The 21,685-nt window shown below is 40.2% G+C and overlaps 1 protein-coding gene and 1 long non-coding RNA gene across 6 annotated transcripts in view; both read right to left on the bottom strand.

Annotated features, from left to right (window-relative positions):
* The window catches only part of PHF21A (PHD finger protein 21A), a 127,987-nt gene extending 110,515 nt beyond the window's left edge, over nucleotides 1-17,472 (bottom strand). Inside the window, exon 1 of one of the 5 annotated variants that reach the window (XM_082225058.1) lies at nucleotides 14,811-17,472. The gene's annotated coding sequence lies outside the window, so the exon portion shown is untranslated. Of the gene's footprint in view, nucleotides 1-14,400; nucleotides 14,558-14,810 lie in introns of those variants that run through there. The other 4 variants (XM_082225057.1, XM_082225056.1, XM_082225054.1 and 1 more) reach the window with 4 other exon arrangements.
* A 1,735-nt stretch (nucleotides 17,473-19,207) lies between these two features.
* The window catches only part of LOC309514722, a 30,197-nt gene continuing 27,719 nt past the window's right edge, over nucleotides 19,208-21,685 (bottom strand). The window contains exon 4 of the long non-coding RNA XR_014212122.1: nucleotides 19,208-19,999. This is a non-coding gene — a long non-coding RNA (uncharacterized lncRNA). The remainder of the gene's footprint in view (nucleotides 20,000-21,685) is intronic.

The raw sequence follows: 21,685 nt of genomic DNA, 5'->3' as shown, positions 1-21,685 counted from the left end.
CCAGGCAGGTCAGTGGAACTTCCCAACCACACTTCAAACTCTGCTCTAGAGAGAGACAGGGGAACCTGTTGCTCTTCAGATGTTATTGGACTACAACTCCCATCATCCCTGACTGGATGATGTGGGGTAGCTAGAAATGATGGAAGTTGGAAATCAAGATCTACGGGGCCACAAATTCTGCTCCAGAGTTTAGGTAGAATCTGAACACACTTGTTTAAAACATTGCCCTAACCCACACACATATATGTAACATCTATCCATTGAAAGGAGGAGACTAAAGACAAGGCTCTCTTTCCAGTTGCCACCTAGACTCCATAAACAGCCAGATATTCTTGGTAAAGATCACAAGGCCCTTTCCACTGGTCCCCCGCTACATTCACTCATTTGTAGTCTACTTTTTTGTCCGTTAGCTTTTAAGTTATAAACAAAGTGGAAAACCAATACACTTCCCCAAAATAGAACAAAACCAAGCTAGAACCTCATCTTCTAGTTTTACTTACACCATAAATTACTTTTGGGATTAGGTCACTGTAGTATATATTCTGCAGATAGACTTCATACATTCCTTAATAAATATTCTAAGTAAAAACTAGGCAGCTGTGCCTCTCTTAATCAGTGTATCCTTTGAGAATATGGAGAGGCACAAGTAGTAGGTCTTGCAACAAAATGTGGGCTTTGATACCACATGATGTGCTGAGCACAAGGTATACCGTATTTTTCACTCTATAGGATGCGCTTTTCCCCCTTCAAAAATGAAGGGGAAATGTGTGTGCGTCGTATGGAGCGAAGATGCCATAGCCCCGCGACCTTCTCCCAGCTGGAGAGGTGACGCGCGACTATGGCAGCAGCCTCTCCGCTGCGCGCCTTTCTGCTGCTCCCCGACCTGCTCTTTGGGGCTGGTGGTGGGCTTCCCCCCGCCAGCCCCAAAGAGCAGGCCAATAGGAACCTGAAGCCTGGAGAGCGAGAGGGGTCGGTGCGCACCGGCCCCTCTTGCTCTCCAGGCTTCCAAGGTAGCTGCCTGAAGGCAACTGAACGCACCTTGAACGGCACCTTGTTTTAGAGGGGGAAAACAAGAGGGGGAAAACAAGAGGGGGAAAACAAGAGGGGGAAAACAAGAGGGGGAAAATTCTTCCCCTCTCTGCGCATCGCCTCCTGCCGCTTCGCTGAAGGGGCGCTGGGCAAAGAGGGGGAGAAATTTTTTTTCTTGTTCTCCCCCCTCTAAAACAAGATGCGTCCTATTGTCCGGTGCGTCCTATGGTGCGAAAAATACGGTAAATATTATAGCCTACTAAGTCAGAAAAGGCCGGCCTGTATAGGCATTTGACCCAAGTTAGCAATTGTAAAAGTGCATCAACCACTGGGCTGCTCAAAGGATAACCCCACAGGATCAAGAAAAAAGCTAAATGGGGTAGGTTTGCAGTCTGAAGGCTCTCCTGGATCCAGCTTTGCTCCTAGAGGTAAATCAGACTGTGGTCATGACTAGGAGAACCTTTGCCCAGCTTCAGCTGGGGCCCCAGCTTTGCCCTTTCCTGAAGAAAGCAGATACATCACACATGCCATGGTCAGAGCAACATGTTCAACATGGCGCTACCCTTAAGAGTCTGTCTAGAAGTTTCAACTGGTGCAAAATATGGCCCCTAAAATGTTACCTTGGGCTTATATTATGGAACAAAACATCAGGCTTTGCTTCACCTGCATTGTCAGTCAGCACATTTCTGGGCACAATTTAAAGTGCTACTGATTGTTACATATAAAGCCCTAAATAGCTTGGGCCAAGATACTTGAATGATTATATTCTCCTGCACAAACTAACCCCCAGCCCCCAGGTTCATTATCAGAGGCTTTGCTCTAAATCTCAGTGCCATCAGAGGTATGAATGTCTGCAAGCCAAAGCATTCTCTGCAGTGCCTCCCAGATTATTGAAGTTCCTCCTCTGGGCTCAATTGGTTCCCTCCATATTGACATTTACATAGTTTAGCACAACCTCTCTGTTCCATGACATCTTCAATCATTCTTTCCCTCCCTAACTCCACCCTGTTTTCATGTCTCTGCTCTATTTTGTTAGGTTTCATTTTTGTTTTCATTTCAGACTGAAATCACACCATCTTTAGATCATTTTAGCTTCTGATATGAGCAGCCTTGAGGGTTTTTGGAATGAAAGGCAAGACAAAATATTACGTACCAAAAATAACAAGAAACCAAATAATTTTACTATGGTTGCATGAAAGGCCATGAAAATGTGGAGTTTGGTACTATGTGTGGAAATCAGCACCCTATGAATCTTGTATCCCATGAAACTTGCTTCGCTTTCTCTCTCTTTTAAAACAAAGTCACTAGGCTATGTGGATGTATAAGCAGAGGAAACCATGTGGCCAAGGTCTAGAAAGACCCAAAAGTTGAGTGAAAGAGCCTAACTTTCAAGAATGATGGGGGAGGCACTACAAAAACTTTGCAGATCTTGCCTTTCTCCAACCTCATAGTAGTTGCATTACGCAACATAGGCAAAAATGTTAATTTGCACAATTAAAAAAACTGAAAAATAAGCATGTTAAGAACAGACATCACTAAAAAAGACTTTTCATGATCCATCCCAACTTTTCTCTCCCTCACACAAATATTTAAGTGTTATATGACCTTTCATTTATTTTCAATCCCCCCCCCCATTTACTAGAACAAGGGTATCCACAGACCAGCTCCAGCTCCAAGGTCGTTTTTTTCTGACCACAGGCAGCTCTTCCAATGAAAAGAATCATATAATCGTAAATGTTGGAATGGATCACAAGGATGATCTAGTCCAACTCCCTGCAATGCAGAAATCTTTTGTCTTGTGTGGGGCTCTACACAAGAAACAACCCTGAATTAAAGCCTCATGCTCTGTTGACTGAGCTATCTACCACCCAAACTTTCAAGTTATTTTTATCATGTCATATGGTTCTACAGAACTCTTCAAAACAGCTAACAATTTATCAAATAAGAAATCAAATTCATCACCATACAAAACACCTAAAACTGTCAAAACTATCAAAAACAAGACATAGAAACAGCCTTTAAAAAAGAAGAGCACCCGGGTTACAATTTTCAATACAATAAATGTTCAGCAATGCTCTCAACTATCTGCAAAAATAAGTGCTTTTAATGTTCTCTTAAGAGAGAAAATAGAACTCTCATCAAAACTGCTCTTCAGGGACCCAAGCACTGAAAAGGTCCAACCTTGCCTCTTTTTCTAAGCAGTCTATTCAGATTAACAGCAAGTCCCACATGCTGATCTTAGCATACAGTATTGGAGAAGGAGTTTCTGAAGGTATCCTGAATCCAGTCCCCTTTTAGGGCTATAGAAGATTAGCCATGGCACTTTTAATTACCCTCAGAAACCAGTATCCTTCTTACACTTGTTCCAAAAGATGTTCCCATCAGCGTTTATCCACTAATAAATGGGAAGCTTCATTCTTAACCCACTGAAATTTCCTAGCAAGAGACAGTCCCACTAGAACAACAGTTGTCTAGCTTGAGGTTCACCAAAGCATGCATAACAGTGGCCAGGTTATGTATCACATCACATCTCATCTCATCTCAGATGAGCAAGCTGCACAAATATAAAAAGGGGCACACCTGGATTGCCAGGAGTACATGTGAAAAGGATCTAGGGGTTTTAATAGACTACAAGCAGCAAAAAAGCTAACACTATTCTAGGCTCTTCTGCTAGATGGTACCATCTTTATTGAGGAGCCTCATCAGTTGTGAGACTCTCACTTTGTAAAGCAAAGAACACTTCCAGTCCCCAAACTACTGGAGAACAGTGCCCCCCCCATTCAGAGTACATATGTTGCTTTACTAAAATAATAATATTTTGTAAGAATTGCAGGAGCCATATATTAAATATATTTGAAGAAACTTGCCCCAGAAATAAAAGCACATCTTCAATAAATTGAAGGGTTTTTTTAAAAAACAAACCTGAATTTGTGTAAAGATCAGAAAAGTGACCTTTAAATTTGTGTTCTTTAAAAGTTACACAATCCAGCTGAATCCCATTTATATTTTTATGTTTCAAGTCTTAGCAACCTGCTCTTGAAACAATCACTGAAGTTTACACACACATCAAATACAATGAATTGTATCCCATTAACAGTTATTAAGTTCAGGGTATCAACCCCAAATCTTTTTTGATGAGCATTTTAAGTGTTCTCAAGAGCCATGCACATTACACCTATAGCATGGTGCTGTAAAACTATATACATACAGTGGTACCTCGCAAGACGAATGCCTCGCAAGACGAAAGAGTTTTCCGTTTTTTGAGTCGTTCCACAAGACGAATTTCCCTATGGGCTTGCTTCCCAAGACGAAACGTCTTGCGAGTTCTTGCGAGTTTGTTTCTTTTTTCTTAAAGCCGTTAAGCCGTTAATAGCCGTTAAGCCGTTAATAGCCGCTAAGCCGTTAAGCCGCTAATAGCCGTGCTTCGCAAGATGAAAAAACCGCAAGACGAAGAGACTCGAGGAACGGATTAATTTCGTCTTGCGAGGCACCACTGCATCTACTCATAAGTAAGTCCCAATAATTTCAACAGGGTGTACAGGAATGAAATCTATGTAGGAACTCTACTCAGGACATGAAGGAGATGGAGAATCAAAGCAATAACCTATATTTCTTATTTAATAAATTCCAGATGATTTAGTGCAGTTATTATCGAGGATAGTGAGGTCACCATATGTAACTTAGGAAACAAAAAAATGGGCTTTTTATGTAATATACTTGTCCCATGAAAACACACACATAATTACGAAGACAGAGTTAGGCAGGTAAGAGAACTTTCGATTCACCTTTAACTACAACAGTATAAACTACAAAAATGTATTTTTTTAGCTTAAACATATAGCAATACTGGAGGCAGAGGCTACTCATCCATAATACAGATTAGCTTGAAACATAAAAATATTCATGAATATCAATTAGAGTGTCCTATGAAAAGAAGAGATTAGTGCAATTAATTATAAAAAAGTGATATAGAGGGGGCAAGTAATTGATTGCAGTACCCTGAAATAAACCTTCCACCATGTATCATGAACAGCACCAAATCCCAAACTGTCCAATCAATAGCCACATAAAGCAGATCTCTCAGAATATCACAAGTACATCTACTATTTTTAAAAGATTATCCTTAAACTGCTGCAAGTCTTAGTCCATAAAATTGCACATTTCAAAAGCAGTAGTCAATGTGTAGAGCATGCCCTATGGACTCCAGTGTCCCACGCTTTCAAAACCAAAAGTCCATCCATACTTGTACCAATGTCCAATCAAATTATCAACTTTCCTCCTCACCAAGATAATACAAGCAGCAAAACAAGAATCCCACTAGGGCTGGGAATCATATAATTTGGAAGGGACCCTGAGGGTCATCTAGTCCAACCCCCTGCAATACAAGAATCTCAACTAAAACATCCATGACATAGAACCACAGAACTGTAAAATTAAAGGTGAAAATACTTCAAATTCCCATAAGCCTAGACCAGGGGTAGTCAACCTGATCCCTACCACCCACTAATGGGCGTTTCAGGATTCCAGGTGGGCAGTAGGGGGTTCTAGGGCACATGTTACTGCAGCACTGGTGGGCAGTAAGGAAATTTTACCATCAAGAAAGATGCATTAGTGGCCGGTAGGTATAAAAAGGTTGACTACCCCTGGCCTAGACAATCAAACACCTATCTTTTTTCCAACCCTGGTTTTTCTCATTAAGAAAGTCGATCAAATGCTACATTAGCATGTATTTGTTTCAAAATTCATGGTAACACGAGATTTGATCGGCAAAATGCCCCGAGTACATTAAATGGGACTATGAACATCTACAAACTCTAATAAAACATAGGTAGTAGCATGTGAGTTCCCAAGTACAGCATTATCCCACAGCATTCTACAGCTTTAGAATGTGGTCCCTAGGCCACAGGACTTGCCAGATCTCCTTCCACAGGTGGTGCTCTGGATTTCATTTTTAAATTTGCTAATTGCTTTAAATCACATTTTAAAGCTAAACTTTATATCCCTCTGAGATAAACGAGCAAAACACATAAACAAAGAGATAGTTAATAAAAGTCCCAAAACCTATTTTTGAGGATTTCATCTGTGCTTCTAGTTATAACACAATAATTCTTACAAATACAGAGGCTAGGACTTGCCATTAATCATATTGAAGAAGTTATATACAAGTTGTGTCAACCATTTGTATCAAAATATGAACAACTAAAACCCCCAAGTTCAAGAACAGATTTAATACGGCTCTCAATGCAAAGCAAGACATCTCTCCCAACAGTATAAATAAATTGTCCAGAATGTCTTAAATAATTTTTAAACTCTGGTCTAGAATAACAAAGGATATGGGGAATATTTTCAACTATTTTTCTGCAGAATATTTTGCCTTTTTAAATTTGCATCGTTCATAAAATGAACTAGTCTCATATTGGGCTGACACAATACCATCTGAAGTGGGCAACTGGAAAGGACACATTACTAGTCAAAAATCTAAAAATTAATGGTTTGGATCTAGAGGTGTCTTTGTGAGTGTAAAGGCATTCTGCCTGCACAAGGGGGGCCCCACTGAATTTTCTCAGCATCCCTGTGCTGCTGTGGCCCACCCCACTCACAGCACACAACATGTTCCAAAGGACCCCTTAATTCTCAGGAGTGGCTTTTCAGGGACACAGGAGAAAGGAAAACCCAACTGTAAATATAGCATTCTACTTGCCAATTTCTGGATCTACGCAATGTTGTAACTATTTTTTTCCTGTGTGGCTATTCCAAGGAAGAGCATATATTTATGCTCATAGTTCTTTCACACATGCTAGATTAGTGTGTTAATGGTTTTAAATACATTTGCTTTGCCTGCCTTAAAATCTAAATAATGTAAGGGAAGTGTGTGCTTTTGAGATGTCATGTCTTAAAATATTGACAAGTACTTCAGTAAAAATAATTTTCAAGTGAAGCTCTGAATATGTTTGAATATAACATTCAGATCACACTAAGTGCACTTTATTGACTTTCCCCCCTGAATCAAATTTTATTTCAACTACTTTTAGTAGTTGTGGAACTTTTTCAGATATTTATAAAGAGCATAAAACTAACAGTACATACCTTTTCAGTTTGATATTTGTTTTGTGTCCCCCTCCCAAATGTAAATCAAATAAATATGCTAATTCAGATCTTCATTAACTCAAAGCATAAATTTTCCCAAATCAAAGTTTTATGGAAAACACATACCACCAACCATACACCATTTTAAGATTGCATTTTGAAAGTTGAGTGCTACCCCTGGCTCAATAATGATTTTACTAAAAACAGGATCCCTCTTTCTCTGCCATGGATTAAAGTGGAATCTATCTTTCATGAAACAAGAAAGGAACAAACTAAAAGTTTAAAAAAAAAATCCAGATGAAGCCTCTTTGCAGTGTTCACTATATATCAGTTCAGTAGAAAGAAAGGATAAAACAATTTTAAGAAAGTTTCCACCAGAAGGCAACATGTGGTGTTGGTTCTATTCTTGCAACTGTTTCTTTAAAGTAACCGCCTTATGTCTAGTGAAGACTCTAGAAACAATCTATATTCAAAAAAATGACACTGTTGTCACAGCATTTCACCAGAGGTGCCAATTTTAGCATTTATACAATTAATAGGCAGAAAAAGAAAAGCGCTCCATAAAGTTTTGGAACATGAAAAGCACACAGTACTGCAACAGTGCAATATTCAGTGCTGCTGAAACCGCCAGACAGACATTCTACTGCACCTCCCTCTGTAGGCAGCCGAAGTATTGATGAAGCCTGCAGATGCAGCAACTGTACCGTCCATAAAAAGCCAAGACAGCTGTTGCCATGACTACTATAAGTCAGTTTATCAGAAAAAAAATATTGTGATTACTCATAAGTTTGGATTTATAAGATGCTAAGCCCCGATTGCTAATTGACTGAGGAGATCAACCATTATTTTGCATGCAAGTATATTGCCTTAGAGTAGCACATGGTTAACAATACTTGGAAACACAGCAGGAGAGGGAAAGGAAAAAAAGAAATCAATGCCTTTCTGCCTAGTGCTTCTTCTCTTCAAGTACTGACAGTTTGTGTTCTGCATGCAGCCAAAACAAAACAGGAAAAACACCATATTTTGGCTTATATGTGAGGATTTTTTCCCTTAGGCCTCCTAACAATCTAAAAAGTGTTATCGGAGGATTAGACTTTAAGATAAAAGGCCCCAAACTTTTTCACTTTCAAATTTAACACTTAATCAATTAAAATTTGCTCTTTGCTTTCCTATTAAATACAGCACATAGGTTTTAAAATCCCACTCTTAATTTAATGGAGAAGACAGCCATTTTCTTTTTCTAAAAAGGTACACATTAAACTTCTCATGGTTAACATAATATAACTCCTTTTAATCACTGAAGGATCATAGTGAGGAAGCATAAAATTTGGAGATGGGAGAGGAAGTCAGCAGTTGCCAGAATGCACCAGCAAACTGGGTATAAGACTGGGTTTAATAAGATGAAAATGTAGAAGTTTCTCTATTTCAGTACATTGCTGAAAAGCAAGGGAAGGTGGAATCATGAATTGAAAAGCTACATTTGATATACTGTTGAAAACTTTATCTTCAGCAAGTGAAAGCTGAGAATATATATTTTTTGATAATTTTGTCCAGCAGATCAGGCTCCTTTCCTATATGGAAACACTCTGCTACTAGCCACTCTGGACAATATGGTTATACTACGTCTTATAATCTAAAAACTTTCATATTTCATTTACAACATAAGAGAGAGTCTCGGTTTAGATAAAGCAGCAGCCAAGGATGCTGGTGTCCATGAGATAGATAGTGTTAATAGTGTATTAAAGGGCACTCATCATTCTATTTGCAAAGCTGAATTACCCATAAATTTTGACAAACCTATGCAGAATCACACTGCTGACATACCACATAATGTGCTTGTATTTCTTTAAATAAAGCATTATGTTTGGAAAGTTGATCAGTCTAAATCAGTAATTCAGAGCTTAACTTTCAATTTATGCACACAGTCACATGAGCTGACAAAACAGAACACAGTTTTGTACAGGCTTCAAGCTGTCTTACAAGTCTGAAAACCTCAGTTTGCATTTAACTGGATCCTAGATCTCACAAATTCAAAGCTAATGCAGGAGTATTTCCAAGATTTACAGTGGAATCCAATGGTATCCATCTGACAGCCGAATGGGCATTCTTGGCAGAACAGATTTCCTCTCCCCCTCACATGCCCCCCATATCTGCTTAAGAGGAGTGAGAAACACTCCAGTGAAGATTTAGGGAGTGTGGGAAGAAGGGGAAGTCTGCTTGCATGACTTAAGAATTTGAACATAGATAGCAAATTTTAATAAGTAATATTAATCACTTATTTAATAAATAATTTAATCACAATTGAGAAGATTTGCACACCAATGTCCCCAGTTAAAAATTAAAAGATACAAGAACACAGAAACTAACACTGGAAAAGCCAAGTGTCCTTCTATTGAATGTTCATGGGTCACTGAGCAGATTAAAATTAAGTGCCATGTGCGCTTGAACTATCCTTTCTGTATTGTGTGAGATAACATTTGTAAGCACACATTAGCAATGAGGTTTTTAGGTATAGGTGATTGGTCATTTCTTCATCAAAGAACCAGGCCCTCTTCACCAAAGAATCACACACTATATATATATATAAAACCCTTTGTCTAGTCTAACACCAAAACTCGCATAGAAAATATTTGAAGTAATAGCTTGCAGTTTGCTGGCTTCCCTGCGTCTGTTTCCCTAACAAGTTACGCTTCTAATATGGAACATTATGCTCTTCAGTGTCAATAAGCTACCTATCCAGGAACCAGCATACAACCTGCCTCTATAGTAGCTCCAAGAATATGCTATCCTCAAACAAGCTGAGCTCAGAGGAATTAGATGTAAACGTCCCTTTTTGCACTGGGATGCACAGCCTTTTCCCAATATGTATCTTAATTCTAAAAATTGTTGAATCAAGTTCTGAACTACAATTATGACTTAATACACCATTACTACAACACTTGCCTCAAAGCTTATTTTCAGCCTCTTGCATAAACACAACAGCAGCAGAATAGAATTTGCATAACAATTCTGAGGGGTTTCCCCCCCTCACACTGCAAATAAAGAACTTATAGTAAAAAGGTACAACTCCAGTAACTTTTCATGCACTAGTATTCTTCTGCATCACACAGTTTACATGCTGCAAGGGGGGGGGGCTAGATTTGTCTCTAAGATTTCCAAGGAGATGTGTAAATCAGCTGTTGCATTTTCATAGTAGCACTGTGCATTTTAACGTTTCTCAGTGTCCAGGGATATTCCATGCCATGGAAATTGACTATATGCAAAAATTTCTATATTTTTGCAGTTCAACTTCTTTTACTATTCTTTGACAGTGAAATAAGTTAAGATTTTAAGCGGGTTCTCACACTACACAAACACATAAGCAATATCTAACTCCAGAAGTTAAAATCACAGCACCAAACAATTCTCACTTGCCACACTATTTACTTCAAACTACAGTAAGTGGAACATATTTCTTTTAATAGTCATATTAACTGTTAACAATATTATACAAAATTGGGTAGAATTAAATTATAACCATGAAACATCACATACTGCAATTCATAAATTCATTCCAATGGTAAAGTTATCCCTGTGATACTGAAGCAACACGTTCCAGTTTCTATTCCCTGCATAGTGCAAAACACAACTCTTAGTAACTGTTAGAACTATTTCCCCCATATATTAAACTGAAACAATGCAACAGTATAATTCTGGTGTGAAACAAAGAATTATACGTGAAGAAAGTACTATAGAGTTTAATCTAGACCTAAGTCATGCTTAGTAGACTAAACCTACTGAAATCAGTGGGTCCAATTTATACTCCAAGCATGACTAATGTTGCAATCCTGGTCTCACTTTCCTGGGAGTAAGTCCCAGCAAATTCAATTAAAACTTACTTCTGAGTAGACTCGGTTAGGCTTGAAGTTTAAGTTTGTAGCTAACTGATAATATTTATAAAAGGCAAGCATGTCCCAAACAACAAGATGAGAAATTGTTCCATTATCACCAATAACTTCAATATACACAGAGGCCGAGCCAGACTAAGCTGATCACTTTCAAGTTGCATTGATTTCAATGAGAGAGTTAAGCATGTGCTCAAATCACTCCCACTAAAAATCAATGAGATTTAAAAGCAATTAGCTTTGGCTAGATTGGCCCAAATACTTTGCTGCAACTTCAGAACTTTGAGAACTACAGGAAATAAGTACTAAAATCCAACAGTGAACACTTGTTTAGCTCTAAAAGATCACAACAAATCTTAAACAGCATTTCAATATCAAGCTTGAAACACTAAATATATTACTTATAATTGCTTATAAAGGAGGAAGGTGGCACACTTGAAAAAGAAAACAAGTAAATCCTAGCCATCTCATTTGATCATTCTTTTTTCCAATACAATCGGGGGGGGGTGTCCCAACACTTATTACAAATACCACTTACATTTGTGCTTACGATGCAGAAGCACTCCTGTATGCACAATGATGCATGAATACAGGCCTTTCTATTAACAACATTTAACCTGAAAATACTTTAAATAAAGGAGGGGAGATCATCCTTGTTTTACAGCACAATCCTATGCATGTTTACTCAGGAGTAAGACTCTTTGAGTTCAACTGAGTTCCCATTTCCTGATGCCCAACTTCAAAGGCCATTATACAAAAGTGGTAAGCAGAATGGATTCCAGAGGAAGATGCTATTTTACCTTTTTCCTCATAAACCAGAGGTAATCTGCAAACTTCTAGATATTGTTGTATTACAGCTCCCATCAGTCCTGATCATTGGCCATGCTGGCTGGGGCTGATGGGAGTTGGAGACCCCAACAACAGCTAGAGGGCCACAGGTTAGCCACCCCTGCCATAAATACTCCAGCAGGCAACAACTTGGTTTCACAGAAGTTACTGTATGAACGACAAAAACAAAACAAAACTGGAAGCTCCTGAGGAAAAAAGATGACAACAACCAGTTTCTTAAAGTATTTTTTACATGGTCCTATTTTCACTTCTACTGGTTAATAATATAGCTACTGTTGTTGAAGGGAATTCAGAAGTTAAAGAGTTTTCGTCAGAGGAAAAACTGAATAAAAGATAGTAAAATCTAATTCCAAGTTTATGTGCACTGCAGTGTCAAATGATGCTGCCCTGAGAACCCCAGCCATGGAGTAGTGCTTACTAAGTACTATGTAAACCAATAGCAAGAAACTCCAGTGTGGATACACAAGTTCATAGAATATATGAAAACAAATAGGGCTCTCTCTTGCTCAGAATTATTATTAAATATCAGTATATTTAAATAAGAGGATTATAGGGAAGAAAGTCATTTCTTGAAAGCTATTTAAACAAGTCTCTATGTTAAAAATTTAAAGTATATTCAGTGGTGTGTACTACTGTCAAGGTTAAGGATCTGCAAGGTTACACCCACATTAACCCCACATTTTCAGCTATATCAGAAAAGTCACCTAATAATGTTGACCTTCAGTGATTCTTAATATTTAGCTAAACAGCATAACATCAAAAAACATTTTCAACCCTATTTAACCTTACTTTTCATTGTGGGGGTGATTATTACTGCGGCATTTACCCGTTGTAGAGAAAATTTAAAAATAGCATCCTGTTTTAGTGCTTGCTACATGTAAAGGAAGTTGTCACAAAGTAAAACTTAACATTGAAGTGTCAAGGGAAATTATAAATTAAATATAAACAAGGATATGAAAGTTGGTCCCTTAAATTATTACATCCCTAAACTCTTCCAATTGAAAAGCAACTTACTCCCAAATAATGCTATCCTAAGAACTTCTAAGCAAAACAGGTTTAGGACTGACGAAGTGATAAGATCTTGGACCATGATATTCTGCTAGTATCACAGTGAAGCATTTTGAAAGTTGTTTGTTGAGAATGCCTTTCTGTAGTTCCTTTCCTTTATTCCTTTAAAAGGAATTTTCCTATGGAGTTATTTCAGCAGACATGAGCAGCAGCTTCTCCCCAAGTATTGTAATAATAAGTGTCTTGCTGTGATTAACATGATCAAGTGCGCTAATTTTCAAGCCCAGTATTAATCAATGGAGAAATATAGTGCTTAACTATCATTACTATGCTATAAGTAACCTACATCAGACTATTTTCTATATGCAGATATTTTATATTGCAACTTTCATTTTAAAAAGTCACATCCCTGTTGGAAATAGAGCTGAAAAGTATGGTCACGGAAGCAAAATCCATGTTCAAGTACACAGGCCTGAACAAGTATCAATCCACTACAACTTTACAAATGGCCCGCTGAAGTTTAATCACATATAATAAACAATACAAAGAAATTAAGCCCCTTGGTTCAAATGGCGTATAACCCACTGATTTTACTGGTGCTTATCTGTAAGTGTGTGTGCATAGTCTGAGTTGACATTTAAAACATATAGCATGTAATTTAAATACAGTAGCATCCTCCTACCTATCAAAACAACCTCCTTGCCACCTGCAAGCATCCCCAACCAAATAACCAAAAAGTGGCCAATACATACTTATACTGTATCTCAAACAGTGCAAAGCCATGAGTGAGTGGGGTTGATCTAATCCCCCCACAACAAAAAAGTCTAACAATGCAATCTTGAAGGCATCAACCACACTGCAAATATTTTTTGGGGGGGTAGGGATCCCATCAGAATAACAAAGAAGCAAACAGAAAAGTAAGGAGACCCACAATCACAAGGGGACTAGACCAAATGGCAGTCCCACATACAACCTCACTCCTCCTACATAACACACGCAGAAATGGAAGAGGAGGAGGGAAAAAAGAAGGTACACATCTCCAGTCACTGCAAACATGTGCCAGAGTAGGAGTGTGAAATCCCAAAGGTGTCCTTGCACCGAGCTTTGTATCCGTGCAGCAAGGGCTGCCCCAGGGTGAGGGGGGCAAGAGAGACTTCAGAATAACAAGTTGCTGAAGAAACGGAATTTTCCCAGCACTACTCGGGCCACCAAGACAAATTAAAGGCGAAGAAGAAGAAGAAGACGAAGAAGAAGGGAGGTGGAAAAAACCGCCGCCGCCGCAGCAGCTTTACTACGAATCCTCAATCATCAAAGCAGCATCATTTCCAAGATAATAAAACTTCCCCCAGCAGCATCACAGAGGAAAATCAGCCCAACACACACAAAAGGGCCTGGAAATAATCATCCCGAGGAAAACCAGAAGGGATGGGAGAAATCACCCCTCCCCGCCAATGTGTCATCTCCTTCTCCCCCCTCCCTCCCTACTCCAATGTGTCACCTACTCCCTCCCGCTCCTCCACCCCCTCCTCGCTCAGAAACTTACTTCAATCCTTACAGGTGACAGAGAAAGGACATGCCCCCTTCCCGCATCTCGCGCCTATAGATCTACACAGATCTACATCTATATATCTGTTGGTGCGTGGGGGGGGGGCGAATTAAACTGAAGTTGTTGCTCCTTATCTCCAAGTTGGCTCGGGAGTCTGATGGTGGACTTTACACCCCGTCGTCGTCGTCGTCGTCGCCCTCCAAACCTACCCTTTGCTATCCCCCCCCCACCCCTACCCGCCAAACTCCCTCAGAAAGACAACAAGGCACAAAACGGGGAGGGGGGAGGGGGGAGACCAGCACTACTTGTGGGGGGGGGAGAGAGAGAGAGAAGCAGAAGAGAAAGAAAGAACAGAGCGGAGAAAACAGGGAGGTGGAGGAGAGAATCCAAAAGGTGGGATACTACACCCTGCTGGTGGTGGTGATGTTGCTGCTGCCGCTGCCGCCGCTGTCTGGCCGGGCCCCCCCTGGCAGGACCTCTCTTGGAGGGGGGGAGACTCCTCTTCATAGGGAGAAGAAGGTGGTGCAGCTGCTCCTCCGGGCCTCCCTGTCCCCCTCTTCTCGGCTCCTCTCCTCTCCTCCTCCTCCTCCTCCTCCTCTCACTTTCTTTAATCTAAGCTGGGAGTGGAAGATGGTTGGTTGGCTGGTTGCTCCCTTTTCCTCCACCTCCTCCTCCTCCTCCTCCTGCTCCTGCTTTTCCTCTTCTCCCTCTCCTCTGAGGGGTCCTGTTCCTTCCCCTCTCCCCGGGGGGCTCCTCCTGCAGCAGGGAGGAGGGGGCGGGCAGGAAGAAAGGAACGAGGCAGAAGAGGCGCAGGAGAAGAGAAACTGTGACACAAAAACAAGCCGAGAAGCTGAACTCTTCTTCAATCCCATTCACCCGGCCCGGCCGCAGCACCCGCACGCCTGGATCACTCCGCCACCGGCCTCCCTTCGCTTTCCTTTCCTTTCCTTTGGCCTGGCCTGCCGGAGGCGCGCGCTCCCGACTCGAGGCTCGCGCGCGCCCCCGACACAACTCCCCCCTCTCTCTCTCTAGCTATCTCCCTCCCTCACACACACATACAGCTACTCCGGCCGCTCTCCGGAGCGAGCGGGTGGAGTGGGGGGGGGGAGGAGGAGACGAGGGAGGGGACAAAAGCGGAGGGGGCGGCGGGCTCCCCCTTCCCTCTCCCCCCACCCCTCTCCCCCTATGAGTGAGGGAGGAGGGGCGACCGGCCTCCTCGGGAGGAGGAGGGGGCGCCTCAAGGCTCCTCCTGAGGGACTACTTGACGTGTCGGTGCAGCGAATTTATTTCCCTTTGCCTAAGGAACGGGCTGTGCTGCGGCACCCATTGCCTAGGGAAAAAACCCGGATGTAAAGTGAGTGAAACTAAAGTAGAGTGAAGTAGGGCAGCAAACTCTAGTAGAGCAGCAGCGGCAGCGGCGGCAGGGAAGGATCGTGCACCGGAGCCAGCGGGGAAGGGAGGGAGGGAGGGATCGTGCACTGGGGCAGGCGGCGGCAAGAAGAAACAACCAGAAGCGCCAGCATCTTCTTTTTTCCCTCCCCTAATGCAAGTGGCTCTGCGCAGGAAGCGGATACACCGAGGAATGAGGGAGAAACACACGGCCAAGCATCCTCGCTTGCTCACTGCACTCCTCCCCCCACCCCGCCCCACTGCAAAGGATTCTGCACAGGAAGCGAATGCACCAGGGCAAAAGCGAGAGAGAAAACACCACGCCAACAACAAAAGGAGCACGCAGTGTTCTTTCACAAACATTCTCTTTCCCCCATTTGCAAAAAAAAAAAAAAGATTCTGCACAGGAAGTTGATGCGCCAAGGGCAGGAGTGAAAACATGAATAATCGCCCCGATTGCAAGGGGGCTTTGCACAGGAAGTTGATGCACCAAAGCAGCGGCTGCACAAGCATCCTTAGCCCTAACGTCGGGGATTCTGCACAGGAAGCTGACATACCGGAGGAGGGAAAGGGGTGTGAGAGGGAACAAGAAGCATCACCATCCCAAAGCGAGGAGCGTTGCACAGGAAGTTGATGCAACAGGGCAGCAAGGGCTCCGGGGGTGGGGGCAGGAGAACGGGACGCCACAAAAATAACTATACATGCAACATCCTAACAATGGAAAGAGCTCCCTTTGCACAGCAAGGTTTCAGTGCTACACTTACCTACTTGTAAGCAGATGTGACGGGATTTAATGGGGCTTACTACTGGGTAAACATATTTAGGAGAGTGGCATAAATCAGAGCACAGGGTGGGGACGTGAGCGACATCTCGACAAATACAACGTTCTTTGCTAATGTACCAAAGAAGAGGCACATCAATCACAACAGCATCTTAGGCACAGCTAACGTGGCGTAGTCTCTCATCCAAAAGAATTACTACACACTTACTTAGATGCATGACAAATTCTACTTTATCCACTCATGTTTTAATTTTTCTTAATACTATTACAATACCTAGCTTTTAAAAAAAGTTTTATTGTACTTTATGGTGCCATTTGTATTCATAGGCTCCCATAGAAAATCCACCCTCCAGGTGCCTGTAAATTAAAAAGTTTTATAAAATTAAATTAATAGAAAGTTAAAACTTTCTAAGTTACCTTAGATATGCCAAGCCTGACATCCCACTGATACGGTAATGTTCTTCAAAAAATTGTGAGATAAAATACATAGGATTTCTTTTGCTGTAACTTAAAGGTTAATAAGCATAATTTTAAAAGGACCATACAATATAATTATATTTTAAATTAGTTGCTTAAAGACCCATTTTAATAAGATTGTAAAACTAATAACACTCTCCTAAACATGTTTGAAACAATCCAATCAAGGGAAATCCATGGGTTTTAAGAGAGTTGCGACTGTTCCTATGCCATTGTTTTCAATGGGACATACTCATACTTAATTATTGTCAAATAACTGGCAGTATAAGCAGAACTGACTTCCAAGCAAGTGTAACTAGACTCCTGCTGTAAGATACAGTATCTTCTTTTGCTTTTTTGGTTTCAAATATGTGTTGACTTGATCGTGTAATTAATAGTTCAGAAAATTACATCAATAGAAAACAAACTCAAAGGTGCACGCAATATGCAAAGTCTGCTGAAGTAAAGTTCTTTTAAAGTTTATGTGCTATAGGGAATTGTGATGACACATGCATATATATATATATATATATATATATATATATATATATATTTGCTTTCGTAGATTTTCACGGGTACAGGAATGCAGGTTTTGGTGTCTTCGGGTGTCTTCCCGTGTAAGAGTCGGGGTGTCTGTGCGACGTTTCGACGAGGTCTCACTCGTCATCTTCAGGCTGGTGCTTTCGGCTTCTTGTTACTTGTTACTCTGTTCCAGTAACAAGAAGCCGAAAGCACCAGCCTGAAGATGACGAGTGAGACCTCGTCGAAACGTCGCACAGACACCCCGACTCTTACACGGGAAGACACCCGAAGACACCAAAACCTGCATATATATATATATATATATATATTTGCTGTACCTAACAAATGAATAAACATAGCTTTAAATCAGCCATGCAATACTTGTATTATTATTCTTTATATTGTATACTGCCCTACATCTGTAGATCTCAGGGCAATTCACAACATAAAATAACAATATAAAAAACACAAAATCCATAATAATAAAAAACCAAGAGCAAAAGAAACCGAAAAGTTGTATAGCTGTGATGGCTATATTCAACCACTAAGAATAGAAGCAATATGCCTTTGAATACTAACTGTAGGGTACCAACTATGGAAGAGGGTGGTTCTCTTCATGTCCTGCTACCTAGAGGCACTTTCCAATGTACATCTGGTTGGCCGCAGTGAGAAAAGGATGCTGCACTCACTGGGTCTTGGGCCTGATCTGGAAGTGCTCTTATTTTCTTATCTGGTTGACCACTGAGCAGCAGGACTGCTCTTATCTTCATTCTGGAGTAGGGAGGAATTTTATATAACTGGCCATAGATATACAATATCATAGGTGTACAATATTTACAGAGACATTCACAGTTCATTTATGTTTTCAATAAGTGTGTGTGTCTATATGAATAAATTTATAGGGCTGGATCCCAAAGATCTTTCCAGGCAATGGCTAGAATCCAAAGACTCCAGCTAGTTCTGTGTGCCAAGAGTTCTTTGGATCTGTGCTTACTGAAAAACAGCAGCATTGCTGTATGGCAAGAAATGCTTGAAGGAGTTGTAGAAGCAGATTGTGGTATGACACAAGATCTGTTCAAAGTCACACACACACACACACACACACACACACACACAAATTGTTCGGTGGGTGTGAGCACTTGAATTAGCCTAAAGTAGCCTATTATAGTTATAGAATAGTTCCTACCTAATTATTTACCTTTCCCCATCATTTTCTCTGCTATGCTTGCACCTGCTTCTACATTGTCCCCATGCCGCAGAACTTCTAAAATAAAATGGGAGCCTTTGTGGGCCAAATATAGAAAAGAATCTGCTATTTTTCAAGAAAAAGAGATTCTTGAACTCACCATGAACGCCTTCCTCGTTTTCTTATAATGGCAATGGCGCCCACCTGAGAGGTGCCAGAACTGAGTTCCAGTGAGTTCCAGCTGAAAAAAAGGCCCTGAAAAGAAGATGTGGTAGTTGTGCAGGAGGTAGAGTTGTACATTGTCATAGACAATATTCACAAATAAGCCAAAGTAGAACCACATTCTTCATGGCAATTTAACCTACAAAGGGGAAAGAGTTATGTTTTCTGAAATACATTGCTATATGAGTTCTTGGGAAATGGCAGTACCTCAGCATAATAAGCACTATTTCAAGCAAAAATTTCTGCAATGGAATTTATTTATTGCATGGGGGGGAGAGAAATAACTTTTTAGATACTATGGAAGAGTCCATATTAGTGTGTTGCAGCAAAAACATCAGTGCCTTGTAGCACTTTAAGTACTAATAAATGTATTATAATATGAGCCTAAGGCATCTAAACATGATCTAAATTTGTTAAACTTGTAAGATGTCACAAGAGTAATTATTATCTAGAAAAATATTGATATATGTCACTTTAGAGTGAATATACTTAAAATGGAGGCTCTAGACAGTATTGTAAAACATGTAATTCTAATGTTCTGGTGATGTCCATCCAGGTTTGTAGATATATATGCCAGCGCATGTAGAGATGGAGGAGAAATTAGATTCAGGTCACATTTAAACTTACATAATTCACACTTTCCAAAACAATATGTGAACTGAAACACAGCCATCTTTCAAAATCCGTACTTTTCACAATTTTGCCGTACATTGGTAAAGCCAAGCAATGCACACAAATATGCACATATTAGGGCAAAGTGTGCATATGTGCACATATTGGTGAGAATAATATATAAAATCATTGTATTGGGGGAAATTGCTTGCAAAATGTCTTTATCTGTCACAACTGCATGCAACAAGGTGTTTATTAGGAGAAATTTGAACTAAAATGCTGAAGAATTTTCACATGGATTTTTTAAAAAAGCAAACTTCTGCAAAAATAAATAAATCTGGAGATCTGAATTTAAGATTGGAAAAAGGAGAAACAGAACCAAAAATTGACAGATTTGTCCATCCCTCGTGGTCAGGATCCAAAGAACCCTGTAAATGAATAAAAGGGAAGGGTTGCAAATCTTTATACTGAATTGAATCATATTCCCCCAATTCACAGGACCAGATTTTTGCAATGGGAAGCCCCACTGTGCAGTTAAACTACTTATGTGATCCTTTGACCATCGTTCATTTATTCATTTTTATCAAATTGCAGTTCATAACATGGAAACATTTTTAATATATACTTTTAACACATACTTAGATCTCTAGAATACGGAGCACACTGTAGGCAATAGTATTTGCAAACCTAGCCTTGTTGCATCTTGAGAAGCAACAGTAATTTTGGCATTCTGATCCCTGAGCTGTGTTTCGCTTAACTGAGAAGAGTAAAACTGTACATTGGGACTACAGCAGTAAACTTCACCAAGTTTTTGCGAGTTTAGGGCTTCTGTGTAATGACTATAGATGTTGCAAGAAGCCAACATGAACTCATGGCTCAATTGTGAAACTACAGTTATAATGCAGTCATGATGAGTAATGGATGAGCGTAATTTGATAGCAGTGCGCATTTTATAACCAGAGTTCTTCTGTAACTGTTTTAAACAGGGAAGTCTTACAGCATCCCATGAGACTATCCCTTACAGAGATTGCATATATGTTGGTTCAGTTTTGTGTGTCACAATTTCTGACTGTCCAGTAAGTGTGGGGGTACAGCCAGAATGACCCCCAAAGTATCTATGATCTGGCTGTTGGAGTATACAGCTTTGTGCTTTTTATTTTGGTAAGGCTTCGCCAATTAATTAATTTAAAGGTTTTGTTTATGTGAACAGTCCATATTCTACCACCATCATATTTTGACAAGTGGGGAAAAATTACTCAGGTTGCTTCCTACGTAATTAATAAAATGTATCTTTTTACATTTTTCCTTTTGCATTATCTCTTGCCAGAATTTCTGTAGTAGTTTAAACATAGAATCTAAAATGCTATGATACATTTGGAAATAAGCTATACTTAATAAAAGTGCAAAATTCGTATGTTCCCTTAGTCATGGATGCTTCATTCACGATGGGATTTTCCAAGGAATGTAAGGTCACAATTTTCTCATCATTTGATTTTCATTTAACCTATTTATTGGTAATGGGACTTTTCTAAGATAAATAATGTGAAGAATAGAGCCAGAGAATGTCAGCCTAGGAATGTAATTTGAGCCTGCAGTCCTCTGCACATTAACTTGGAGGTAAGTTACATTGAATTTATAGGGACTTACTTCTGAGTAAACATACTTAGGATTGTGGTGTTAATCATGCTTGCTTGGCAATAAGCAATTCTAAGATCAGAAGGCATGGCCACCTACTTAATGTGTTGAACTTCAAGCAAATATACTTAAAATTGCAAGGCTAGAGAATTAAATGGTAATTCCCACAAGGCTCCAACCTGGAATTAAGTCTCATCGACTTCAGTGATAAAAACATAAGGTTAGCAGAATAAGGGTGCATGTGTCCTGAAGTCTGCAGCATAAAAAAATCCCATTTGTGCAAACAAGCAAACCCTTTCGAGCTGTAAGAGCTATTTGGCATCTTGACCATCCACTGCTATCAGTGCACATTGTGGAGGCCAAGAGACTCTGAAGGTCAGGCTAATTGAACTTTGCTGTGAGCTTGTATTTGTAGCTTGTTTCCCAACATAACGTTGCGAGTCATACTGCCCCTTCTTATGCAATGTGGCCCTCCTTTC

The sequence above is a fragment of the Podarcis vaucheri genome (assembly GCF_965113315.1).
Source record: "Podarcis vaucheri genome assembly, chromosome: 1".
Taxonomy (NCBI): Eukaryota; Metazoa; Chordata; class Lepidosauria; order Squamata; family Lacertidae; genus Podarcis; species Podarcis vaucheri.
The sequence above is the reverse complement of the archived record's forward strand: the minus strand, read 5'-3'. Positions and strand labels throughout refer to the sequence as shown.